This window comes from Gekko japonicus, unplaced genomic scaffold (genome assembly GCF_001447785.1).
Source record: "Gekko japonicus isolate JY-2015 unplaced genomic scaffold, Gekko_japonicus_V1.1 scaffold1442, whole genome shotgun sequence".
Taxonomy (NCBI): Eukaryota; Metazoa; Chordata; class Lepidosauria; order Squamata; family Gekkonidae; genus Gekko; species Gekko japonicus.
In genome coordinates this window covers 295,817-323,492 of record NW_015163646.1, presented here as the reverse complement: position 1 = coordinate 323,492, position 27,676 = coordinate 295,817, and the positions used below count along the sequence as shown (strand labels likewise).

Sequence of the window (27,676 nt, the reverse complement as noted above, 5' to 3'; positions counted from 1 at the left end):
AGCCCCCTCCCACTACCCCACCTAGGCTCCACCCCAAATCCCCGGGGATCATTTCCCAGGCCAAGAGAGCTGGCCAACCTACATGCGCTGAGCGTCCTATTAATTCCCCCCATGCACCCAGCTCTGCCGGCCTGCGTTCTCTCCATCACTCCCGAGCATCGGCTTCTGACTCAAGATCCATTTTTGGTCCCCCCCCTCCTCCCCGCTCGGGCCTTCTGGAAAGAGCCGGCCCACCGAGTGGGAAGCGATACCTGTCAGGGGAAGCCAGTTCCCAGAAGCGGGAAGGGTGGATCGATTGGACGTGTTCCGCTGGGCTCAGAAGAAATCTGAGCAGAGAGCGGCTTGGGGAGGGGGGGGATGCTGATTTGCATCGGCTGCAGCTGACTCCCCCACCCCCCTTCTCCCCAGAGCCAGCCTGTCTGTCTCTTGCAAGGGGACACATCAGGCCTCTCGCTAAACCTTTGACAGGCAGCTGTCTCGGCTGCAGAAGGAAAGCTGATGGGTGGCAGAATTACTTTCCCAGGTGGGGCCAAAACAGCAGCAGAGCTGGCAGCATGGGGTTATCAGGCATTCTCTCTGCCAGAGGCCAGGCTGGGTTAACTCCTGTTGCCATTTATCATTTTACGACTTCCAGTTTGGTGTAGTGGTTAAGAGCCTGGGCTAAGAGCACTCTGATCTGGGAGAACCAAGTTTGATTCCCCACTCCTCCACATGCAGCTGCTGGTGTGACCTTGGGTCAGTCACAAGCAATGCTCCCTCTAAGCTGTGGAGTCTTGTGAGCAAAAATTCTACTTTCTGAGCTACTGGCATTAAAGCTGTGAGCAAGTGATGTGGCTACTGCATAAATTAGTTTGCTCTGGAGCCGTCCTTCCAGAGCTAAGACAAAAATCTGTGAGCTGGAGGCTAAAAAACTGTGAGCTAGCTCATACAAAGTCAGCTTAGAGGGAACACTGGTCCCAAGTTCTCTCGGAGCTGTTCTCTCAAGGGCAGTTCTGGAAAGAGCTCTCTCAGCCCCACCTGCCTCACAGGGTGTCTGTTGTGGGGAAGGGAGGGGAAGGGAAAGGAGATTGTAAACCACTCCGAGGCTCCTTCGGGTAGTGAAAGGCGGGGTATAAATCCAATTTCTCCTCTCTTTATATCCCGCCTTTCTCCTCAAGGGAGATTCAAAGTGGCTGATGTCGCTCTCCTCTCCTCCATTTTATCCTCACAACAACCCGGTGAGGTAGGTTAGGATCAGAGCGTGTGACTGGCGTGAGGTCACCCGGCAAGCTCCCACGGCAGAGGGGGGATTCGAACCCAAGTTTCCCAGCGCTTAATCCAATTCTTTAACCCCTATACCACGCTGGCTCTAATATCGCCTCCATGTCTTCATCACCGTTTAGTTCACGATCAGGCCACTATCTCTAAAAATGGGGAACATAAAAGCCACCCTGGCCTATTTATTATTTGATATATTTATGTCATCCACAGCCTGCCTTTCTCACTGGGACTCATCGTGGATTACACAATGTGAGTCAAATACTGTCAACAGGATGTGGCATCTGAGAGATAAAGTAGTGAGGTCTGGATTGCAGAAATCTGACAGAAAGTTCAAGTGTAAACATGATATCTTAAATAATGAAGAAACTACATAGCAGAATCATAAGTACTGTAGACGGTGGTTAGATTCAGGTGGGTAGCTGTGCCAGTCTGAAGCAATACAGCAAAGCTCGAGTCCAACGACACCTTTAAGACCGACAAAGTCTAATTCTGGGCACGAGCTTTCGTGTGCACGCACACTTCTCCGGATACGTTTGAGTCCAGTGGCACCTTCAAGACTGACAAAGATTAATTCTGGGCCTCGGCTTTCGTGAGCATGCATGTACACATGCACACGAAAGCTTATACCCAGAATTGATCTTCGTTGGTCTTAGAGGTGCCACTGGACTCAAAGTTTGTTCTGTACACAGTAGTGTAGTCCACAGTCTGCATAGCTTTACCCAAGCTTCTTTCTGAGCCTTTTGCTTACAGCACAGCCCTATGATCCCAAGAAAAAAAGCCCTCTGGAATAATTCAGTTTTGCCAGGTTTGTGAAAAGCCTCGAGCCTCCCTGACCTCCTCCAAGAGGCCATTCCAGAAGGTGGGGGCCACAAAGCAGAAGGTACGTGGAGGGACAGTTGCTGATGTTGCCCATTTGCTGGGGTCGGCATCTGCCAGGAGGCCCTGCTCAGATGAGTTAAGCTGCTGTGGTATAGGAGGAGAGGCAGCCCTGCAGATATGCAGGACCAAGGCCATGAAAGCCTTTGTATGTGATGGCCAATGCCTAGGATTGAGCCCAGCAACTGATGGGCAGCCAAAGTGTGACTGAAGATCGGAAATAACACACGAGCTCTGCTTTTTTGTTGTTCAGTCGCACAGTCAAGGCCGACTCTTCGCGACCCCATGGACCAGATCACGCCAGGCATTCCTGTCTTCCACCGTCCTCTGAAGTTTGCTCAATTTCATGTTCGTTGCATCTCTGACACTGTGTAACCATCTCGTCCTTTGCCATCCCCGTCTTCTTTGACCTTCAATCTTTCCCAGCTTCAGGGTCTTCTCCAGTGAGTGCTCCCTTCTCATTGGGTGGCCAAAGTATTTGCGCTTCAGGTATCTGGCCTTCCAGGGAACAGTCAGGGTTGATTTCTTTTAGGATTGACTGATTTGATCTTCTTGCAGTCCAAGGGACTCTCAAGAGTCTTCTCCAGCACCATACTTCACTACCCGAAGGAGTCTCAGAGCGGCTTACAAACTCCTTTCCCTTCCCCTCCCCACAACAGACACCCTGTGAGGCAGGTGGGGCTGACAGAGCTATTTGAAGACTGCCCATGAGAGGACAGCTCTGAGAAAACTTGTAACTGACCCAGGGTCAGTCAGCAGCTGTATGTGGAGGAGTGGGGAATCAAACCCGGTTCTCCCAGATTAGAGTCAGCGCTCCTAAGCTCTACACCAAACTGGCTCTCAGTGTGTGTGACTGGCCCAAGGACACCCAGCAAGCTGCCATGGCAGAGTAGAGATTCAAACCCAGATCCTACTCCAACACTTTAACCACTACACACCATGCTGGCTCTGTGTCTTCACAACCGGCAAGGAGAAATGCAACAGGTACAGATTTCCTCTGCACGCTGGGAGAAACTTCCCCTGTTGAAATCCTGCCTTTTGTCTTAAAAGCCCAGGCAACCAGTCGGTTGGGGGGGAAAGAAGTCGGTATCTCTCAGATTTGATTTCTAAAAGGTCATGTGCTGATCTGAAGGCCTGCCTGGAAGTCTGACCCACTTATCTGGAATCCTTTCTCCGAAACCCAGTTTGCATGCGGGGGGGGGGGGGGGGGGGCGTGTTGACTCACTGAAGCGGCCAGGCTCGCAAACAAACCCACCAAAGTTAACAAGTTGCACAAATGTTCACAAGCTGCCAGCCCGGCCACGCCTCTCTGAGTCATCTGCGGCAACAAACAACCCCCCAAGAATGAAAATTCTTGCACGCTGGGATGAAAAAGTATACAATATTTCAGGGCGGGGTACGGTTGCCAGCCTCCAGTGGAGACCTCCCGGAATTATGACTGGTCTCCAGATGACACAGATCCGTTCCCCTGGAAAAAATGGCTGCTTCGGAGGGGGGGGGTCTGTGGCAGTCTATCCCACCGAGGCCCCTCCTCTCTCCAAGTCACACTGTCCCCAGGCTCTGTGGTCTTTATGGCGTTATACCCTGCGGAAGTCTCTTCCCTCTCCAGGCTCCACCACCAAATCTCCAGGAATTTCCCAACCCGGAGCTGGCAACCATGGGGGGGGTGGGGTGGGGGCGAGCCCTTGCAGAATTCAAAAGCATTCCTTCCTGCCTGGCCATGATCTTGCTCGCCATAGGTGACCGGGCAAGAGACCCATTTGCAAAACTGGGCGGTGGAAAGCTGCCTGGCCGACACAATATCCCACGGGCCAGTGGGTGGTGGCGTTCAGAGCCAGTCCCGAAGAAGATGCGTCTTGGCTCGGAGGCCTGCCACTCACTGCCCTTTGGAGACGGAGCCCTTTTTCAGTTTGGGAAACGGCTGGCAACTCTCCACCCCGGGCCTGCCCTGCGCCCCTGCCTCGTTCATTCATTGATTGGCAGTATATTTTTATCCTCCCCGTCGAAAGGTGCCCTTCTGGCTTGCCTGTGAAACCTTGCAGTAGGAACCGTAAATAGTTTCCATTATTTATGGTGGGAAGGGAAGGGAGGGGAGGGGAGCAAAACCTGCAAAACTGGTTGGGTCAGCTTTTCTCCCCTCCGGTCCCCCCCCTCGCTGGCTCACACATCCCCCAGAGAGATTGGCGGCCGCGGCCTGTGAGCCCCTGACAACGGGGACTACTTGAGACTCTCTGGGTTTGTCGCTCTCTCTGCCACCAGACAAGGTTTAAACTGGCTGCGTACAAGACCACAGTTCTGGGGAGGGGGGCGGGATACCGTTGCCAACTCTGGGTTAGGAAATCCCTGGTGATTTTGGAGTGGAGCCTGGAGATGGAGGAGTTTGGGAAGGGAGGAGCTCTCCAAAGCAGGCATTTGCTACAAGGGAACCGGTCTCTGTCGTCTGGAGAGCAGTTATAATTCTGGGAGGTCTCCAGGTCTCACCTGGAGGTTGGTACTTGGCAACCCTAGTAAAATGAGGCTTAAGGCTGGCAAGGGTTTTTTCCAAGTGGGTTGCCGGATTCTCTGCTAGCCGGCCTCCCTCGTCATTAAGGTAAAGGTAAAGGTTCCCTTGCTCGAAAGCCAGTCGAATCCGACTCTAGGGTTGCGGTGCTCATCTCCGTTTCAAAGCCGAAGAGCCAGCGCTGTCCGAAGACGTTTCCGTGGTCATGTGGCCGGCATGACTAAACACCAAGGCGCACGGAACGCTGTTACCTTCCCACTGAAGTGGTACCTATTTATCTACTTGCAATTTCTTGCTTTCGAACTGCTAGGTTGGCAGGAGCTGGAACTAGAGACAGGAGCTCACTCCGTCATGCGGCACCCGGGTCTCGAACTGCTGAACTACCGACCTTCCACAGCCTGCAGTTCAGAGTCTTAACCCCTTGAGCCACCGCAGCTCCCTTGCCATTAGGAGGGAGCTTATATGGGCACACGTGGCTCAGTGACCTCCGCACGCAGAAGGTCCCAGGTTCAACCCCTGGCATCTCCGGTTAAAAAGGACCAGGCAGTAGGTAATGGGAATGACCTCAGCCTGAGACCCTGGAGAGCTGCTGCCGGTCTGAGTAGACGATCCTGATGGCCCAGTGGCCTGACTCAGTATTGGCCAGCTTCATGGGAGTGTTGGACTGAGAACCGAAAGAGCTGAGTTCAGATCCTCAGCCTGTGAGTCAAAGTGACTGGCTCAAGGTCACCTGAGGAGCTTCCATGCCAGGGTGGAGGTTTTAAAAAGGGACAAGAGTCTCCTGTATGTGCTCTGAGCTACTGGAAGGGTGGCTTAAAAAGGTCCTAAATAAATAGCCTGACGTGCAGAATACACACACACAAGTGGGGCCCCGCGAAACTCGCGGGCGGGGGGGAATCCCATCTCTCCCCTATCCAATGCTCCCTCTAAGCCGTGGAGTCTTGTGAGCAAAAATTCTGCTTTGTGAACTACTGGCATTAAAGTTGTGAGTGAGCGATTTTGGCTACTGCATCAATTTGTTTGCTCTGGAGCCATCTTTCCGGAGTGAAGACAAAAATGTGTGAGCTGGAGGCTAAAAAACTGTGAGCTAGCTCACACTAGCAGTTTAGAGGGAACACTGCCCCTATCACTGAGCCTGATGAAACTCCATCCCCCCCCCACTATGGAACCTTGCTGTTGGCTGCTGCGACCACTGGCCTCAACACCTGAGCTTGCAACACCCACTGGCTTCTGCCGTCGTGGCCCCTGGAATAGCAGCCCACAGCCTCTCCCTCGGCCCCCAGCACCCACTGGCCTCTACTGCTCCCGCTCATGGATATGAAGCAGCGGCTGCTGCCAACCTCCTCTGCTGCAGTATCCTCGTCTGCCATGCCCAGGACTGCAGCACTGCCAGGCCCAGTGTCCGCTACAGGCCTGAAGTGGCTGCTGACGTTCATTGTGGCTTAGCTGGAGCAGCTCCCTCATCCTCTGTGCATGTACAGATAATGCAGTTTTACTTTTCTGGGTATTTAACCCCCCCCCCTGTGTATTTTGTTTCAATTTTCAGATTTTTCTGCAAACCTGGGGCGTGCCCCAAGTTTGCGCAGAAACCTGTTTCGCCCCCACATGGCTCCGACCTGCGGATCTAGCTATCTGCAGACGAGGGCCACAGGTGGATAATAGCACAGATAACTTTGCATCAATGTTCTTCTTGGTCTGTGGCGCTGTGACGGAATTCGAGTCACTTCCTCCATTTCTGCCTGTCCGTGTCCTGTAAAAACAACAACAACAGAGGCATACGGGGATGCCAGTTAGAAAAGGTGGCCGCTGTAGTCCTTGGATCCCTGTTCTTTTGTTCGTGCTGAAAAGGAATACAGAGATATTGTCTGGGGAACTCCTACAAGATAATGACTCAGCCCTGCCCCACCTTCCTGAGTAGATATATATTACCTGCCTACCATTTTCCTTCTCACATCGACACAGACAGTACTCTATCTTTCTGTGTTACACCTCTGAGGATGCCAGTCACAGCTGCTGGCGAAACATCAAGTACTACAATGCCAAGACCACACGGCCATACAGCCCGGAAAATCTACAACAGCTAATACAGAGATCTACTTGGAGACTAGTCACATGAATGTTGACCCTAGAAGGGCACACTACCCCTCTTGCGATTGCCCCCCCAGGCGATCAAGCAGTGTCTCCTTTTCAAGAAAGCAATGTGCCGTGCAGAGGAGAATATACACACGCACACATGTATGCGCAACAGGTATATACCCTCTCACATATACAGAACAATCTCTGTGGAGTTACCTAATCCCAGCGGCCTTTGTAAAGGAATTCTCCCTTGCCAGCAAGGCGGACTGATCAATTCTCTCCCCCCCTCCCCGTTTTCTGGGCTAGAAAACTCGGGGATTTCCAAAAGCGGAACACAACAGGAAGTGGCTCGCAGAGATGTGGGGATGAGCCTCTGATCTTTGGCCCATTCCAGACAAACAGTGGCGTTGCCTGGCAAAACTGTTCCTGGACTGCTGCACTGCAGAGTCGGCTTCAGTGAAATCGAGGGGGCAAACTTTCCCACCTTTCCTGGTTCCCTTGAAACGACTTTCTCTGGAGCGTCCCCCACTCTTCCGAAGTGCTATGCAGCAGCTCAGAGTCACCAGCCCTCGTAGCACATTGAAGAAACACCCTTCTTGGTTCCCAGGGGTTGTTTCGTAGAAAAAGAGCTAGGGGAACTCATTAGCATAACCCATTAGCATATGCCACACCCCCTGACATCAGGGGCCCGGCGGTGGACCTGCAAGGCCGGCGGGAGTGCGAGGAAGCCCCGCCAAGGCCCTCCCTGGCCCCAGGCAGGCATGGGTGGGGAGAGGCGGGGAGGAAGCAATTTACCCTCCCTCTTCTCCTGCCTCCTCCTGGCTGAATGAGGGCCGGAAGCGGGGCGGCTGGAAGCAGGGGGCGGGGCTTCGTCATGTGCCCCGCCCCCCGCACCTCACCTGGGGGAACTGTGTTCCCCCGCGATCCCCCCCGAAATGACCTCTGTTGGTGCCCCACACATGTAAGGGGAGTGCAGATAAATGATGGAAATGCCCACTTTTTGGTGTAGTGGTTAAATGCGTGGACTCTAATCTGGGAGAACCGAGTTTCATTCCCCACTCCTCCACTTGCACCTGGCTGGATGACCTGGGGCAAGCCGTAGTTCTGATAAGAACTGTTCAGAAAAAGAGCAGTTTCTGTCAAGAGCTCTCTCAGCCCCACCTACCTCACAGGGTGTCTGTTGTGGGGAGGGGGAGGGAAAGGAGTTTGTAAGCCGCTCTGAGACACCTTTAGGTAGTAAAGGGCGGGGTATAAATCCAATCTCTTCTCTTCTTCTTCACTTAGGTAACACCGGAGTCATGGACCGCCTGGGAGCCCTCATCAGAAGAGGAGGGCAACCAATCGCCAAACCCTGCATCGGCAGACCCTCCTTGTGAGTCCACTCTCTCAGGGCCTCCCCAAAGAGACTGTGGATTAGCACCGGTGCCAATTTGGTGTATTGCTTAGGAGCACAGACTCTAATCCGGGAGAACGGGGTTTGATTCCCCACTCCTCCACATGCAGCTGCTGGTGTGACCTTGGGTCAGTCATAAGCTCTGTGGCGAAACGGGCCCCCGCCCTCACCACCGGGAGACTGAGCAGCCATTCTGTGGCTCGCAAGCCCCTGTTTTTGCCTTCCCATCCTTCCTGGTGGGGCTATTTCCCTTCGCTACACGCTGCCACCACTCACTGAATTGACACCACCTTCCTAGAGGGACAGTGAGACCCCTCTGGCTGATTCCCCAACCTTGGGAAGTTGGTACCACACTGTTTGGGTGCCTCCTGGAGAGTTGGCAACTCCTCTGATTTGGGCCCGTTTGCGCTCCCTAGCCTCCCTTTGTCCATGGTAATGTGCTGAGCGGGGAGGACTAGGTGGTCAAGGCACACCAGGTCTTATTTAACTCAAAAAGGTTTGTTTTTACTAGCACAGAAAATAAACACAAGCACATTAACACAACCTGGACAGAAAATAAATACAATTTAAAATGCCAATCCTGTGTCCCCTACACACCCCTCTCTATCTCTGGAGGCTGTGGGCCTCAGGATGGGTTTTTCTTTCCCCCTCCTGTTGTTGTGGAGAAACCCCCAGGCCTCCACTGGACTGGTCACTTGTACCGTTGCCCTCCTGGCTGTCCACCATGGTTATAATGGCCTGGATGCCCTGGAGTTTGAGGCAACAGGAGCCCACCTGTCCGCTCCCTTGAAGCTGCCGTCCACGCTGAGCCAAAGGCTGAAGACCAGGCTGAAGACTGAACTTCCCCCTCAGGAGCCAAAGTCTTTATCTGCCTGGCTTCGCCCCAGGGGTGTGTCCATATTTTCCCACTCTTTTCCCTAACGCTTCTGGGAACTGTAGGCAGGGAGGTATGGCAGCTCCATTGTTCCCTATGGAGTACCTCTAGGGTTGCCAAATCTGGTTTGGAAAATACCTGGAGACTTTGGGGGTGGAGCCAGGAGAGGGCGGGGTTTGGGGAGGGGAGGGGCCTCAGCCTGGTACCGTGCCATAGAGTCGCCCTTTCAAAGCAGCCATTTTCTCCAGGGGAGCTGATCTCTGTCAGCTGGAGATCAGTGGTAAAAGTGGGAGATCCCCAGGCCCCACCTGGAGGCTGGCAACCCTAAGTACCTCCCCCCTCCTAAGGACTACCAGGCTGGCATCCATTTTAGGGTACTGCTGCCTATGCCCGGCAGCCATTTCGTCACAAGCTCTTTCAGAGCTGTTCTCTCTAGGACGTTTCTTGGGAGAGCTCTCTCAGCCCCACCTACCTCACAGGGTGTCTGTTGTGGGGAAGGGAGGGGAAGGGAAGGAGATTGTAAACTGCTCTGAGACTCCTTTGGCTAGTGAAGGGCAGGGTAATCCAATCTCCTCCTCCTCCTCTTCTTCTTCTCCTTCTCCTCCTCCCAGCCAGCAGGGCTCTCAAGCCAGGAGGGGCCGTGGCTCAGTGGTAGAGCATCTGCTTGGCATGAAGGTCCCAGGTTCAATCCCCAGCTTCTCCAGTTGGAGATAAGGTAGTAGGTGACGTGAAAGACCTCTGCCTAAGACCCTGGAGAGTCGCTGCCAGTGTGAGTAGACAATACTGACCTTGATGGACCGATGCTTGGATTCAGTATAAGGCAGCTTTATGTATCCATATGCAAATATATATCACCCCTTTGGGGGAGGGTTTAACAGAAGTGCCTCTGCTTGTCATACCGAGAAAACTTGGTTACTTAGCCCTTGGACTAGTTTTGGGCTCTGCCTTTGGAACATGTGCTTTGATCCTGGACTGAGACCTTGGATTGCCTTCTGACTCTGCATTTGGATTGTGTTACTGGATCCTGGACTCTGATTTTGTCCCGCAACCTCAGAACCCCTGCTGTAACCAATGCTCCCTCTAAACTGTGGAGTCTTGTGAGCAAACATTCTACTTTGTGAGCTGGCTCACACTAACTCAGCTTAGAGGGAACACTGGCTGTAACACCTTTGGGTTGCCGGGACTTACCTCCCACCTGGTGGCCAGGACATCAGCACACACTATTATTCTTAGGTGAGAGAGCTGTCCCAATTTTTCAAAATACATCTCTTGCAACTGTACCACTTTTGGAATCACATGAGCGGTTGTTTCTTCTGGGTACCTTTTCTGTCTCTGACCTGTGCCCTGGTTTTTGGAGTGACAAAGTAAGTGAAAGCCAGAGGGGATTGGAAAGGAAAAGAGAAAGAAGAAATCCGACAGGTCTCGGTGACAGTTCTCAACTTGTTCCTTGTTGACCGGAGAGTGGAAATAACCTCCAGCAGGGAAAAGATAGGGAGTCTTTATCTTACCAGTAGAAAAGAGCAGAAGTCTAGTAGCACCTTAAGGACTAACAAAATGTGTGGTAGGGTATCAGCTTCTGTGACTCCTGGAAGCTCATACCCTACCACAAACAGGGCTTTTTTTGGGCAGGAACGCACAGGAACGGAGTTCCAGCTGGCTCCCAAGTTGGCCACACCCAGCAGGAACTCATTAGCATAATAGGCCACACCCAACAGCAGAAACTCATTAGGATTGGCTACATTAGGGGGGTGTGGCCTAACATGCAAAGGAGTTCCTGCTACAAAAAAGCCCTGGATTTGACAACAAACAAGGTAAACAGAATAACAAGCAAAAGGTGGGTGTGGCTGGATAACCACACTTCTGGTAACATGGGGGTGCGGCCTAATGTGCTAATGAGCGGTGCTGTCCAGGGTGTGGCCTAATATGCTAATGAGTTTCTGCTGTTGGGTGTGGCCTATTATGCTAATGAGTTCCTGCTGGGCTTCTTCTACAAAAGGAGCCCTGACCACAAATATTGTTAGTCATGATGATACTGATGATGATGATAGATTTTTAGACTGCCTTCCCCTATGGAATAGGGTTTAGGGTGGTATACATCAGTATAAGTTTAAGGTGCTTGCTCTTTCCTACTGCTACAGACAGACTAACACGGCCACTCATCTTGATCTATCTTACCAGGCAAGACTAGAGATGTGAAGGCCCGGAAAAAAACCAGAAAAATTCGGATAAAATTTTAACACGATGAATAAAATATTTTAAGGTGTTCAAATATTTTCCAAATCATTTCTAAAAAATATGTATGGTAACAGATTGATCTAATTTCTGTGCACTGAGGACAAGCAAGTCCTAGGTTACAAACTGAAGTCTCCAATGGAAGAACAAGATGCATTTCTTCCTTTAGGAGGTGCTATTGTCACAAGAAAAGAAAAAGGTTTCAGTTTTGTTTTTACATGTGGGTGAGTATTCTGTAATAATTCTTTGGATACACTATATTTTTAATATGCTAGTTTGTTATAATTTCATGCCAAGTAAAAATGTCCATAGCAGTGTTCCCTCTAAGCTGAGTTAGTGTGAGCCAGCTCACAGCTTTTTAGCCTCCGGCTCACACATTTTTGTCTTAGCTCTGGCAGGAGGGCTCCAGAGCTGACTAATTGATGCAGCAGCCAAACCGCTCGCTCACAGCTTTAACGCCAGTAGCTCACAGAGTAGAATTTTTGCTCACAAGACTCCACAGCTTAGAGGGAACATTAGTCCATAGTCATATTTTATGATCCTAAAGTAACAGAATGACTTTCAATCTGGAAAAGAAAAAAGAAATGCTAATGTAGCATTTTTTTCAATTTTTCCGAAAATTTCCATTTCCCCCCAGAAAAAACCCGGGTTTTACATCTCTAGGTAAGACCACAGAAGAACTTGCGGTGCCCCCTAAAAACATCCTGACAGAGACTGTCATCTGTGTCCCCCCCTTCCCGTTCTGAAGTCCTCTGCAAGTGCTTTCCCTGGTGCATCCACGTATCATAAGAACATTTTTCTGGGAGTAACCCCCATTGAATAGACCTGTTTAGCATCACTCTCTTAGTGCTTTTGAACTCTGAGCTGAACAAGAGCTATAGTTTTGTATGTTCCTGGCCTACTTACCTTTCTTAAGGAACTTAGCACTTCTTTAAGACACTGCCTCCTTTGAGGACCCTGCTCTGTGCACGGTCTAAGCAGCTAAGGGGCTTTTCTTTTGAGGAGAGGAGAGGAGAGGAGAGGAGGAGATTGGATTTATACCTCGCCCTTCACTCGGAGTCTCAGAACGGCTTAATCCCTTAAGCATCTATAAGGGCAAAAGTACTGGGGGGAGAGACTCTTGGGCTGGAAAAACTGTCGCAGGCAAGTCCAGCATCCTGTCTCACACAGTGGTCAATCAGTTCCTCTGGAGAGTCAACAACAGGGCACAGAGGTCGAAGCCCTCATCAGAACGTCAGCCCTGCTGAATCAAACCAGTGATTAGATTTGCCAGCTCCCAGGTCCGAGTGGAGGATCCCCCGATTTCATGGGCTTCTCCCTGCCGCAGACCAGCTGGCTGGTAGGGAAAACCCCACCCCTAAACAGGGAAATTGCTGTGCAATGAGCCCGATGCAATGATGTCAAGTGACATCATCACAGTGGAGATGTTGGGCGGGGACACTCTGGTATTTGGGCAAACTCTATGGTTTGAGGTCAAAAAACCCCATCGTTTTGCTCAAATACCAGAGTGTCCCTGTGCAATGTCCCCAGTGCGATGACATCACTTCCAGGTGACGTCCTCACATTGAGGATGTCACAGGATGTCCTCAAATCCCCCTGCTAGAGCGATAAGGGGACTTGGGAAACCTATCAATGGTCCATCTAGTCCAACATCTCATCTCACACAATGGCCTACGTGTTTTTCTGGAGGGTCAACAACAGGGCGCAGAGGCAGAGGACTTCATAAGAACATCAGCCCTGATGGATTAAACCAGTGGTGACTGTAATAGGGTTGCCAGGTCTCTTTACCTGTTGCGCATGTGTGAAACCCGTTCCTTTAAAAGCAAACAGCCTCTCTTAGGCTATTGTTTGCCTGCCCGCTGCCGCCAGAAGTCCAGGCTTCCACCACCCAGAGGAATTCCAGGGGCCAAACTCTCTTGTTCCCTTCACCCCTGGAATTTTGGGGGGGGGTGGAGCCTGAGGAGGGCGGGGTTTCAGGAGGGGTGGGACTTAAGTGCTATGGAGTCCACCTTCCAAGGTGGTCATTTTCTCCAGGGGAACTGATCTCTGTCAGGGAAACAATAAAAGGGGAGAAAAAGGGGGACCCCCCAACCTGCAAATCAAGTTAGGACCCTTAAAGGCTGAGCAGCTAAAACATGAAATTAAAATACAACTCTTTATTACACAGCACACAATAAAATTAAGATTAAAAACCACATACGCAGAACGCAAATACAACTATTACACAGCGCACAATAAAATTAAGATTAAAAGCCACATACGCAGAACGCAAATAAGAGGTCAGAAGATAGTATACAGAAACAAGTGTAAGTGGCACCTACTGGATCCCAATAATGGTTACACAGTTACTATAACCACCAAACACGTTTCGGCCCAGTGGTCTAAATTGTACTAATACACACGCAAAAAGGTAAATATAAACTGGTCTCTGTCGTATCTGGAAAACTGAGCAGTGACTCACAAAAGCTCATCCCCTGCCATGAATTTTGTTAGCCTTTAAGGTGCTCCTGGACTTTTGGTCTTTTCTAATGGAGTTTCAATTCATTTCAGTGACCGTTTGCAAGTGGATTTTGCCCTTTCACGCATGAAGATCCAGCCGCAAAGGGCATTTAAAGTGCCCTATTCAGTGTGTGTGAAAGCGCCCTTTAAGGTGTTACTGGACTTGAATCCAGCTGCTCCTAAGAAAAATCTTTGTCCAAGCACAGAGGACACCCCCCCACACTATTTAGCATTGAGTGTAATTGAACCTCACCTATTATTGATGCTGCTGGGTTTCCAATTTCTCCTTTTCAGCCATTCATCAGACAGTGCTTCTGTTTTATTCATGGGCCCGGTCCACCTTTGCCCCAGGGAAGTCCGTTAGATGCTGACATCTCCAAAGCCAAGCTGGCAAGCTGTGGGTCTGGGCTATTGGGGGAGATACAGTCCACAGGGCTAGTTTTACATTGCAGCATTGATTGAATCCGCTAGACTGCTGGAGTAAAAACGGCTTTAGACAAAACGACTCGGAGAATTAAGCGGCACATTCGAAAGGTACATATTAAAACCGTTCTCTAGTGGAAGTTCTGGCAATAACTGCAAAAGGTTGGTACCAGATCTGAAGAGGGCGTGCCTCCCTTTCCACACGGGAGGGTTGTGTTGAAGTGATAATAAGGTCTTGAAGTGATTCAGGCACCAAGTATGCTTTCTCTCTCATTAGAAAGGGAAAGGAGCCGTGGCTCAGTGGCAGAGCCTCTGCTTGGCATTCAGAAGGTCCCAGGTTCAATCCCCACCATGTCCAGGTGAAAAGGATGGGGCAGCAGGGGGATGGGAAAGATCTCCTGCCCGAGACCCTGGAGAGCTGCTGGCCAGTCTGAGCAGACAATAGTGATCTCGATGGACTGATGGTCTGATTCAGTATAAGGCAGCTTCATGCATATTCATGTGTGAGATAGCAGAGCAGATGAGAAACCCCTACATGAACCTCGCCACTTGCGACCTGGGGGCTTTGGTAATTTTTTTGAATGCATTGGGTATCACATCGTGCAGGGGGTTGGACTAGATCACCCCGGAGGGCCCTTCCAACTCCATGGTGGCGGTCGCACGCGCGAGATAACGCGCAGGGGGGGGGACAAGGCTATTTCCTCCGGAGGAATTTGACCCGCAGTTGCGCGATCACACAGTCCTTTGAAGCTGCGGGGGCAGCCCGGCACTGCGTGATCAGACGCAACTGCGGGTGAGTGGGGTTTGGGTTTTTTTGCTGTTTGCAAGTGGATTTTGCCCTTTTTTTGCCGTATGCAAGTGCATTTTGCCCTGAATTGCATCTCAGTACTGAGGGCTCCCTATGGAGTGTGCGATGATGCGTATACTGAGAAGGGGGGGGGAAACAATGGCACGCAGTCGGGATGGCCTGATCAGACCATCCCAACGCCACGAGAGAGCGCTGGAGCGATCAGACAGGGGAAAGTCCATCGGTGGCCCATAGCAACCCGTTTGCTACTGGACTTTCCCTGGTGTCTTTTTACTGCATTCTGCGGCGGAGCAAAATGGGTTGCCAATGGGTGCGGGGTGCTTCCCAGATGTTCGTGTCTGATTGCGCCCTTTAAATCTGCCTGGCATTTGCGCCTATGGTGCGGCTAAGCACTCCATGATTCTAATTGCCAGGATAGACTTTCATCCCACATATGGCCTTTTCTGGGCACTGAAATTTAGGCTACAATACAAAATGTGAGAATTCAGGGCGCCCTGACACCCTGTCTATTTTTGCCACCACCCAGACTAACAGTGCCTGGAATTATTTCCATTTCTCAGGTTTTTGCTCCCCCCCAGCCCCCCCCCCGCTCAAATACGGAAATACTATCGGCCGACAGAAATCATGCATATATTAAGTGCTTTAAATATACGCGAATGCAGTGCGAAGTATCATTAGAAAAAGTATCTCCTGTACCAGATGCAGAGTTATGCAAACCGATGAATAACTCAACTGATCAAGTAAAATTTCTTCAGCAGGGCGACAGCCCAAACTGGAATGCATAGTTCGATAATTACATATATTCCTTCCTTAGCCTTGCCCTTTCCCAGAGCTTAACTTGTCCACTTCTTTTTTCCTAACTCTCCCACTCAAGCTTCGCAAACTTATTTCCGCCCTTCCTTGAATTGCGTCACAGCTCGAGATGGGGAAGAAAACAGGACAGAGGAAGGAATCACGCATGCCATCAAGACTTGTGGTTTGTAGGTAAACGTCGCCATATGCGGGACAGAATGCAGTGCCGTAAAGGACCGAGGGTTCGTTCCCCTCCGTCGTTGCCGTGCCCTTTCCATATTTCCTGCGCCTCGTCGGCTTGTGCGACGGCCGCCGTCATCCGCCGGCCTTAAAAGTAATCAGTTGCCCCTCAAGCCTGGGGCTTCGATGCCGGACGTTCGGGTTGCGTCAGCGGCGGCTCTAGAGTTGCCCGGCGGCTTTCCGACGGGAAACCGGAATTGCCGGGCGCGCGGCCCCACCCCTCTGGGCCGGGCCCGACCGGAAGTCCAAGATGGCGGCGGCGAACCCGGAAGTTGGCCAGAGCCGGAGCGGCCACCAGCGCCGGGAGCCTTGAGTTGGGCTGAGCCGGCGGGGCGCCAACTCCCAACTCCCGCGCGGGGCCTTCTCCTCACCGGCGGGGGGAGGCGAGCGAAGACAAGGTGAGGGCCAAACCCGCTTTCCCTCAGCGGCCCCCCCCCTCGGCGGGAGGGGAATCCTCTGCCCTCCCCCCTGCCTCAGTCGAGGGGGGGCAGCCCTCGTGTATCCCCCCCCGGTGGGTGTTTTCTAAAAAGGGGGGGGGGGGGGTCTGCTGAGCGTCCCTTCCCCTCCCTTGAAAACTTATTCCCCCCCCCGAAACTTTCCAGCCCGGGGGGGGGGCAGTTCCCTTCTCCGCCTCTTTCTCGTTGTTCTCTTCAATGGGAGCTGGTTTCACTTTTGTTTCCCTGGTAAAAAGGGGGAAAGGCTGGTAGGGTGTGTGTGTGTTGGGGGTGTTGGTATGATCCTCTGCCCCCCCCTTTCCATTTCTCGCCTCCCAACTTAATGATTTCCTCTTTACAGAGTGGCAGGGGTGCTTTTTTTGTGGGGGGGGGAGAAGGGGGGTTTCTCTGGCTTTCTCCTGCTTCCGCCTCCTCTTCCATCTGGGAGAGCCAGGGGGCCGAGCATAGATCCAGGGGAGTTTAGCCGCGTTACTCTGTTCCTGCAAAACGGTAAAAAGCCTAGGAGCACCTTTAAGACTAACAAACTTTATGTCGCACCAAGCGCTCCCCCCCCCCCCCCCTCCACCTCTCTGCTTCTCAGGGGTGAAAAGGGTCCGGGGGGGGGGGCTTCGGGAGAGTCGCTGCGGTGTCAGGCTAGGAACGGGGAGATCAGAGTTCGAGTCTTCCGCCTCCTTCCGGGAAGCTCGCGGGGTGACCTCGGGTGAGTGGCCCCTTCCCCGCCGAGCCTATCTTGCGGGGTCGTTGTGAGAACAGCGGAAGAAAGTGTTGCTGTTGAGGTCCTTAGACGGAGGATAAAAAAATTAGTGTACGGGTCGGTTCTGAAAAGGGGTGAATGGTCAGGTTGATCCTTTGTGCCCCCCCTCATTTGGGACCCTATTTAGATCTCCACGTGGGGGGGCTGGAGATCTCCCGGGATCACAGCTGGTCTCCAGGTGAAAGAGATCAGTTCCCTGGGAGGAAATGGCTGCTTTGGAAGGTGGGCTGTATGGCATTATGCCTCACTGAGGTCTCCCCCCCCTTCTCCAAATCTCCAGGAATTTCACAACCCACTGGCTACCTTAGCCCCGTATCCCCCAGTTTTCGAAGTAGAGAGAGTGTAGGTGACGGCGGCGAACTTGCTTCCCACCCACCCCTATCTTGGACTTTGCAGTGGCGTGACTTCCCCTTTTATCCTTCCTCCTTTTCTCTTGGTGAGTTTTCCTGCTGGAGAGATCGCTGCAGAGCCTGGGGTAAGGGGATGATTTGGTAACACCGCCCTTCCAGCTCTTGCCCTGTTGATATTCCTCTCTTCGCTCTCCCTGCCTTTGGGGGGAGGCCTTAAATATTGTGGGCCACGAACTAGAACTGAAAGGAGGCTTCTCCCTCCACTGATTCCTCCTCATTTGGAATTCCCTTCCTCAGACTTGTTTAAGATGTTGTCTGTGGGTCAAAGAGACAAGCCAGATCCCTATCTTATCTCCCTTGGTTGTGGAGTTCCTCCCCCCCTTTTTCTGAGCAGGGGGTTGGGAGGGCATCCCTTTCTGCATAGTGAGGTCTGGATCCCGTGGGGAGAGGGGTCATCTTTGGTCAAGCTGTCCTTTCTGGGAGCCCAGCGGGAAACGTGATAGAGCAAAAACTGTTTGCTTTGCTGATCTCCCTTCCTGGCCTATCAATTCCAGAAAATGTAGTTATTTCTCCGAGAGGGGAGAGGCTGGGGTGGTGGTGGTATATAGGAGGTAGTGGCTGGGCCCGCCTTAGGTCCCATAAACAAAAGCCCTTTGACTTTTAAGGGGGGGGGGGAAGGCCTCTCCCTGCACCAAGAAATGATTGCATTTTATGGGATTGATAGAGGCAGGGTGTGGCCTGGGGAGGGAGAGATCCCAGGGCCATCGCAGTCTTTGGTTTGGTATGGGCCATCTGTCCTCAACCCCTCGCCGTGTGGACACACCAGTTCTTGGATGAGCTCTTTTCTGTGGGAAGCCTTATATAAGGTGAGGCGCAACTGTTATTAGCTGGTCTCGCATTTCAAAGGCGCCGCCTGCCTGACTTGAGAGTCTCGTGTTACCCTCTTTTGTCTTCCTCGTCCATCCAGGGAAATCTTTTGAGGGTTAGGGGGCTGGAACCTTTCCTCCCAGTGCATGCTCAGGGGGCTCCGGGACCGAGGAAGGGGCTACGAGTCTACTGGTCTAGTCGCTTTCTGGTTTCCGGACTTCACCGGGCCAGCCCACCTGAGCAGGTATTTCTGCCCCAGTGGGAATATTTTTTGACCTTTCCCCACTTTCTTTCTGCCGTGCGGTTGGCGTGTTTCCCCCTTTCCCCGCCCTGGAATGGGATCTGTTTTGTCTTCTGCTTCCTCCTGGCAGGCCATCTTCCACGCTTGTTCTTTGGACTTGTACTCAGTGGAACTCTCTAGGGAATACCCGAAAGGTGCAGCTATTCTGAGTCACTTCCTGGAGTGCGGTCCAAAAAAAGAAAAAAAACCCATACCGCTGCCTGGGGCCAGAGGCGCGGCTTTGGGCTCCAGGGTCCCGCCGGTACCTGCCAATTGATGGCTGTCAGGTCTGGGGTGTGGTGGACCAGCTGTTTAAGCCGGGAGTAACAGAGCATCGACAGAGATTATATCTCCTTACAACACTCTTTGCCAGGCGTCCTCCAGGTCTGTGTCTCACTGAAGGGCACTAGCTGAAGCTGCCCCATATTTACCACCTTGCTAAATAACCTGTGCCTGGAGCGAGACCTGTCTGTCAGAACTGCTTTGCTGGATTACACCACCCAGCGTTCTGTTTCCAGTCGATGCCCTGGAAAGCCCACAAAAGCTGGCCAGCAAACAGTCTTCTCTTCCTGGTTGGGCTTGTGCTTGTGTTTGTTGGAGGTATACTGCCTTTATCCATGGAGGTTCCACTTACCTGTTATGGCAAAACACCAGTGATCGTGCTGTCATCCTGAGAGAATATCTGATCGTTTTTGAAAGCCATTGATGCTTGGGCTTGTGCTTCTGTTTATACTTGGTTGGGCTTGTGCTTGTGTTTATACTGCCTTTATCCATGGAGGTTCCACTTACCTGTTATGACAAAACACCAGTGATCGCGCTGTCATCCTGAGAGAATATCTGATCGTTTTTGAAAGCCGTTGATGCTGCGGCAGTCTCCGCATTTGGTGGCAGCGGGTTCTGTAAGTTGTTCATTTTGGGGAGAATTCCTTCCTTTTGCCTGTGACTTCTTTGTGTGTGTGTTTTTTTGGGGGATGTGTGAGGCTACCCTGAGGCCTTGGCCCTGGAATGTTAATGAAAAGTTACAGATCTTCTGTGCATGTACCAAGTGCTTTTGCTTCGGCAGTCAACAGACCAGTGATGAGGGAGGAAAGGGGTACTGACTAGAACCGTTGTGCTTCATTTTCGAAATCAAGGAATCCCTTTTGCGATTCTCACAGCAAGGTAAAACCGGTGAGTCTTGCTTAGCTGTGGGGCAGGGCATGAAATCCTAGCTATTTCAGCCAGCCTGGCACCGATTGGTTGCCTGGGGAGCTCTTCTCTGCAAGGGATTTTTGCATGCTGCATAGGTTAGGAATTTGAAAGGGGGGGGGGATGCTAATGAATCCCATCAAAATTCACCAAACCGCTTTCTTTGCAAAATAAAAAAACCCAAAGGTGAACATAGACTTTGGCAGCAGACGGCAAAGTGCTTCGGAGAAGTTCTGGCTTGCTCTTTAGGAAGGAGAGGAAATTGATTGGCAATGGACTCCGGCTGAACCAGAAGGAACTAATTCTTCACACGCCACACAGCTGGCTTGCGAAATTCAGTGCCGCAGGATATTTGGATTTTCCCGCTCTGCGAAACCTCAAATAGTGACGCTGCAGGAGAGCGAGGGAGCCAGCGGCTGCATCTATAAAGATGCCTTCCTTCGGAGGAGAGGAATTTTCTCAGCGGCAGGAAAGGGGTGGGTCTCCAGCAGTGAGTCCCAGAAATCCTGTTCCCAGGCAGAATCTAGAAGCCGACCCACTCCTAAGGCAGCAGTGGCTCAGGGTTTCTCCAGAGCAAAGGACGGTGTGGCCGCAAGCCCTGCTCTTGCAGTGGATCCCCACTCCCTTTGGGGGGGGGCTCTTTGGCCCACCAGGTTGATGAAGCTCAGCCACCTGGTAACTGCTTCTGAGCAGGAGCCTGCTGATGTCCCGGGCCTAATACTGCAAAGCCAAGCAAGGCGAGTTCAGAACTGCTTCCCCTTCCTCCTCCGCCCCATCCTCCAGTATCCCCCACAAACTTTGTCTGTCTCCCCCTCAACCCCGTCCTCCTCCAGAACCTGCTCCGTCTCCCCAATGCTGCTTGTGGTTCTTCTTTTTTTTTTGTATTTTTGCATACGTGTGTCTGTGCCTGGGACCTCTGGTGACTCCTACTGAGGCAGGGAGGATGTTCAGATAGCCTGCCTCTGACCTCCTCCCAGCCCTGGTATTCTCTGGAGGTCTCCCATCCAAATACTTGCCAGGGTCAGCCCTGCTTAGCTTCTGAGATCTGACGAGATCGGGCTTGCCTCAGCTAGCTTCTCATGGCTTTTGATGGGCTGCTAAGAGAGCCAGTTTGGTGTAGTGGTTAGGAATGCGGACTCTAACCTGGGAGAACTGGGTTTGATTCCCCACTCCTCCATATGCAGCTGCTGGTGTGACCTTGGGTCAGTCACAAGTTCTTTCAGAGCTGTTCTCTCAAGGGTAGTTCTCTCAGAGCTCTCTCAGCCCCACCCCCTTCATAGGGTGTCTGTTGTTGTGGGGAGGGGAAGGGAAGGAGATTGTAAGCCGCTCTGAGACTCCTCTGGATAGTGAAGGGAGGGGTATAAGTCCAATCTCTTCTTCTCTCTCTCTGCTCTTCTGCTGCTAGGCACCCCTTCTCCTGCGCCCTGAATCCCTCCCTTGTCTGAACTGGCTTGTGATTTCTTTTTCCTTTTTGAAATGTATTCATATTTAATTCGTTTGTACCCCTGCCTTCCTCCCCAGCAGGAACCCAAAACAGCTGACATCGTCCCCCCCTTCATTTTATCCTCACAACAACCCTGTGAGGTAGGTCAGGGTCAGAGGGTGACTGGTCCAAGGTCACCCAGCAAGCTTCCGTGGCGTGAGTGCAGATTCGAACTTGGGCTTTCCGGATACTAGTCCAACACACTTAACCGGCACCCCTCTTTCTCCCTACTAGCATGGCTGCAAACTGAGGTATTGAGAGCCTTTTGCTTAGCGGGAAGGGCATATTTTTTGGCATGGGTCAAGAATTGTGGGCTGGCCCATAGCCACAGTGGGGCATTTGGGGGCAGACCCCCCACGGGCCCCGCCCCACCACCTGATGGTGCTAGGCACCCCCCCCCCAGTGTACCTAGCCCCGCAGTGGTGGCGAGGCTGGGGAAAGAAAGGGACGCCCAGCTGTTAGGTTTAACAGCTGAAAGGAGGGGGAGTGAAACTGACCATAAGCCACAGGGGCAGCTTTCATTTCCTTCCTTGGCCTCCTGTCTGTGGCTTCTGGTCAGTTTCAGTCCCCTCTGATCAGCTGTTTAACCTAACAGCTGAGGTGCAGAGAGTGAAACTGACTAGAAGCTGTAGGGCAGCTTTCCTCTCCTTCTCCAGCCTTCGGGCTGCTGGGGGAGGGGCTGGGGAAGGAAAAAGAGAGAAGGCACGGTATGGTGGTCGGGAATAATAATAAGAGATTGGATTTATACCCCCGCCCTTCACTACCCAAAGGACTCTCAGAGCGGCTTACAAACTCCTTTCCCTCCCCCTCCCCACCCTGTGAGGTAGGTGGGGCTGAGAGACCTCTTGACAGAAACGGCTCTTTTTCAAGGACAGCTCTTATCAGAGCTAGGGCTTGCCCAAGGTCATCCAGCCATGTGCAAGTGGAGGAGTGGGGAATCAAACCCGGTTCTCCCAGATCAGAGTCCGCGCACTTAACCACAACACCAAACCACTACATAATTAGCATGTCCTGGATAGCCCCGATCTGACCTGGCTGGCCCAGGCTGGCCCAGTCTCTAAAGTTCTCAGAAGTTAAGCGGGGTCAGCTCTGGTCATTATTTGGGTGGGAGGCCACCAAGGAACACCAGCAAGAGGCAGGCAACGGAAACCACCGCTGAACGTCTCTTGCCTTGAAAAGTCAGCTGTGACTCGATGGCAGAAGAAGAAGAGGAGATTGGATTTATACCCCGCCCTTCACTACCCAAAGGTGTCTCAGAGCGGCTCACAAACCCCTTTCCCTTCCTTCCCCTCCCCACAACAGACACCCTGTGAGGTAGGTGGGGCTGAGAGAGCTCTTTCCACAACTGTCCTTGGGAGAACAGCTCTGAGAGAACTATGGCTTGCCCAAGGTCACCCAGCAGCTGCAAGTGGAGGAGTGGGGAATCAAACCCGGATCTCTCAGATTAGAGTCTGTGCACTTAATCACTACGCCAAACTGGGAAGCCAGTCTCTCTCTCTCTACCTTAACTTTCCATGGCAGGGGTGTGTGTGTGTGTGGGGGGGTTGGTGCTGTTGAGGGAAAAGCCAATCTCCAGGTGGTGGCTGGAGATACCCCGGCATTACACTTGATCTCCAGGTGGACTCTGTGGCATTATATCCCACTGAAGCCCCTCCCCTCCCCAAACCTTATGCTCCTCAGGCTCCGCCCCCAAAATCTCCTGTTTATTATTTTTAAGTAAAAGCATAAGCACAATGGGTGCCCTGCAAGAGAAAAAAATTGCCCCACGAAACAACAAATCCTCTGCTCCATATCTTTATCTAATTCCCTCTTGAAGCCGTCCATGCTTGTAGCCGGCGCCACCTCCTGTGGCAGTGACGTCCATGTGTTCATCACTCTTTGATATAGTAGAATGGGGAAGCCTGGATTCAGCCCGCACTTGGCTTGCTGGGTGACCGTGGACTCCTCATGCTGTTTTCCAGCCCAGCCTGGTTCACAGAGTAGATATGGGAATAAAAAGAAGGAAGGGAGAACTCTGCAATCTGCCCTGAACTCCTTTGCCAAAGGGCTGGCGAGAAATGTAATGGGTGGCGGACGGCCGTGTCCGTGGCGAGGAGGTTTCCCCCTCTCTTAGCTAGAAAAGAAATGGAACCATTCAGGGGCTTGTGTTGAGGCCAGCCCGGGTGATGCAGAGCATTGTGCAAGATTTTTTGAGTTCCGCGGAACCCTGTGTCAGGCCTGTTTTTGTCCTTTCTCTATTTTGCACTCTTTCCTCCCTCTTTGTTATGCCGCTAAATTACTGTAATCTGAGAATTGATGATCTCTTGGTCACGTCAGACTCTGGGAAAGGGTTCAACTTCACATCCATATTTTTTTAATGTCATTAATTTATACCCTGCTTTTCTCCCCAGTGAGGGCCCCGAAGCCGCTTCATTCTCTCCTCCTCCATTTTATGGAGGAGAGCCAGTTTGGTGCAGTGGTTAAGTGTGCGGACTCTAATCTGGGAGAACCGGGTTTGATTCCCCACTCCTCCACTTGCACCTGCTGATGTGACCTTGGGTCAGTCACGAGCTCTGGCACAGCTGTCCTTGAAAAAGAGCAGTTTGTGTCAGAGTTCTCTCAGCCCCACCCACCTCACAGGGTGTCTGTTGTGCGGAGGGGAAGGGAGAGGAGTTTGTAAGCCGCTCTGAGACTCCAAGTGAAGGGCGGGGTATAAATCCAATCTCTTCTTCTCTTCTTCTTCATAGCAACCCTGTGAGGTAGGCCAATCCAAGGGAGTGGGACTGGCCCGGGGTCACCCAGTCAGCTTCCATGGCACAAATGGGGATTTGAAACTGGTTCTCCCAGATACTTGTCCAAGACTCTGAACTGCTACACCGCACTGCCTCTGGGCCCTTCTCTTTGACCCTGGAGGTTTGCAGGAGGGCCTGTGTGCAAAATGTGCTCCTCTGTGCTCTCTGCAGAGACGCTCCAGGAGAGCAGGCAGCCAGTTTGGTGTCGTGGTTAAGTGCACGGACTCTAATCTGGGAGAACCGGGTTTGATTCCCCACTCCTCCACTTGCAGCTGCTGGATGACCTTGGGCAACTGCCTTGAAAGGGCAGTTTCTGTCAAGAGCTCTCTCAGCCCCGCCTACCTCACAGGGTGTCTGTTGTGGGGAGGGGGGAGGGAAAGGAGTTTGTAAGCCGCTCTGAGACACCTTTGGGTAGTGAAGGGCGGGGTATAAATCCAATCTCTTCCTCTTCTTCAATGTACAACTGCGTCCCCAGGAGAGCACCGCTCCCCTTCTCCTCCTCCCCCATGGGACTTAATGGCAGCTGTTCCCTTGGGCAGTACAGGGTGTGCGTGGTGGGTGGGGGGAGGATGCTAGGTCAGCCTGGGGGTGGGTGCTAACCTTGCTCCTTGGGTCCCTGGTCTCAAAGAATCAGGAAGGCTCCTTCCCAGTTCCTCTTGGTTGTCCTCGTGTGGGTCATATTGTTGAGAAGCTGACGTTTTATCCAATTTATTGGTGGAGGGGCCCCCAACCTCTTTGAGCCTTTGGGCACACTGGGAATTTTTTTTGGGGGGGTAGCTATCACCACACCGAAATGGCTGCCAGGGGAGGCAGAGCCAAGGGAACATCTCCTTTAGTGTGGCTTTTGGGAAGAAGGAGGGAAATGCAGGGGAAATGGAGCCACACACTGACTAAGGAAAGTCTAGATCCTTACCGGCTCTCGCAGTCCTCCAGTGGAAAACCCATTCCCTTGAATGAGGACAGCCAATAACAAGCCCCGCCTTTCAGTGGCTCCACCCACTTTCTGAAAAGCTTGGGGGTGCCAAGAGAAGTACTGGTGAGCACTATGGTGCCCACGGGCACCGTGTTGGGGAACCCTGATGTAGTATTTTTATCTTGCCCTTTCTTCAAGGAACTCGGGATGATGTACTTTGGTTATTCCCATCTCCATTTTTACCCTCCTAAGGACCCTGTGAGGTAGGTTACTCTGAGAGTGACTCACCCAGGGTCCAGCATCAAGGTCCATGGACCATGGCACAGAGAGGATCTGAACCCGAGTCTCTGAGATTCTAGTCCAATGCTTTAACCCTGCAGCAGTCTGCAAAACTCCTTGCAAGTTTAGCATCAAAGCTTTAGGAGTCTGAGCATCTAGGTAACATTGACTTGTCTAGTGTATTTGTATCCCACTCTTCCTTCTAAGGTATGTTGGACAGTGTACGTGGTTCCCTCTTCTCTGTTTTGTCTTCACAACAACCCTGTGAGGTAGGGTAAGCTGAGAAAGAATGATCACCCAAGGTCACCCAACAAAATTCTGTGGCAGAGTAAGGGTTTGAACCCTGGTCCTAGGGTGGCATTCTAACCATCGTACCTCCCTGGCACCCCAGTGAATGACTTTTTTGGAGGGCCTGCTGACTCAGGCGGTGGCATTCAACCTGTCTTGGGTTGAGGTTCACCTTGTCATGAATGGGGGTGGGGAATTTCCATTGAAGATTTAGGTTCCCAGTTTGGTTGCGTCGTCGGATCTGGTTCTGCTGGTTCTGATGTCTCGGTGGTGCCTGTGAGATAGCGCATGTGGTGTTCTGTTTCCAGTCCGCTTAGGCTGATGGGCCAGTTGCCACCTTTCCTGTGTGACCTGCCTACCGTTGCGCGCCAAGACTGTGGAACTCCCTCCCACATGAAGTCTGCCCATCCCTTTCCTCCCTTCGAAAGTCTGTTACATAACAATCCCATTTCACAAAGCTTTTGGCTGAAGTTGAGTGGAGTGGATTGCCACTTTTGGATTTTGCTCTGAGGCTGGGTGCCAGTTCAGGTCTTTGTTTTGGCGGGGGTGTGTGTTGTTGTGTGTGTTCCTGCTGGACTGTATTCACTTTTGCGGCTGTTTTTATCTTCTTGTTCCCTGCCAACTTGGCTGTAGTCTGTTAACGGCAGTAAGGGGATGTTTTTGAGATGTTAAATTATACATTGTCGTTGGATTTTCAAGGTACTTTTGTGAGTGCTTTTGCAATAAAAAGGGCCATAAAATTTTAAATAAATGTGGATTGCTCCCATCAACTTGATCGGAACTTTGAGCCCCGCGCTTGGCTGTTTTTCGGAAGACGCGCTGGCAGCAGTCCAGGCCGCTTAAAACCGGCTGTGTCCCCCCACTCATCGATGGGGGTGGAGACAGAGAGCTTTTTCTCTGCCTCCCCAAAGTCCTTCAAGTGGATGGTCTTTTTTGTGCAATACGTAATTCGTCTTGCGGAACTCTTCATCACAGGGTGCAGCGACACCTGCTAGCTTAGCCGGCTTCAGAGGGTGGATTCAGGTGGGGTAGCCATGTTGGTCTGAAGCAGCAGAATACAGTTTGTGTCCAGTGGCACAAAGCTTGCTGATCTTAAAAGTGTGCATGCGCACGAAAGCGTATACCAAGAATAAAACTTTGTTGGTCTTCAAAGTGCCACTGGACTCAAATTTTGTTCTGCGGCTTTAAAGGAGGAAGAGAAGAAGGAAGAAGAGTTTGGTGTAGTGTTTAAGTGTGCGGACTCTAATCTGGGAGAACCGGGTTTGATTCCCCACTCCTCCACTTGCACCTGCTGATGTGACCTTGGGTCAGTCACAAGCTCTGGCACAGCTGTCCTTGAAAAAGAGCCGTTTCTGTCAGAGCTCTCTCAGCTCCACCTACCTCACAGGGTGTCTGTTGTGGGGAGGGGAAGGGGTAGGAGTTTGTAAGCTGCTCTGAGACTCCAAGTGAAGGGTGGGGTATAAATCCAATCTCTTCTTCTAAAAAAAAATTGTTGTAAGCCGCCCTGAGCCGCTTTGGCGGGAGGGTGGGATAAAAATCAAATAAATAAATAAATAAATAAATCAGAGGAGATTGTATTTATACCCCGCCCTTCACTCGGAATCTCAGAGCGCTTTGCGTATTATCCTGTGTCCCAACTGAACTGAGCATCGAGTGGAATGTGTTCTGGTTTGCGAAACCTTTTGCTGCAACATTTTTATTAGCCTTTGAGCTGCTCTAAGACCCTTTTCTTTGGTTATGATGGAGCCAGGATGTCGGCCCTTTGGTTTGATACCCTGAAGCACCCTCTATAAAGCAGGGTCTGTGTTTTAGAGCAAGTGGGGTGTGCAGGTAAGGGGAGCTGAATCCCCATCTGCTGCTTATCGCCACTCGCTCCTCATCCCCCCCCCCACACAAATGCTTTGGTCCAGCCCAAAGAGCACATATATGATGATAAAAGCGAGGGGGGCAGGTAGTGCTCAAAGAGGCAAGCCAAGAGAGCCAGTTTGGTGTAGTGGTTAAGTGTGCGGACTCTAATCGGGGAGAACCGGGTTTGGTTCCACTTGCAGCTGCTGGATGACCTTGGGCAAGCATAC

At 51.8% G+C, this 27,676-nt stretch overlaps 1 protein-coding gene across 1 annotated transcript in view; it reads left to right on the top strand.

Annotated features, from left to right (window-relative positions):
* The first annotated feature begins 16,238 nt into the window (after positions 1-16,238).
* Positions 16,239-27,676, top strand: part of SBNO2 (strawberry notch homolog 2 (Drosophila)) — a 129,773-nt gene continuing 118,335 nt past the window's right edge. The window contains exon 1 of the mRNA XM_015407638.1: positions 16,239-16,371. The gene's annotated coding sequence lies outside the window, so the exon portion shown is untranslated. The remainder of the gene's footprint in view (positions 16,372-27,676) is intronic.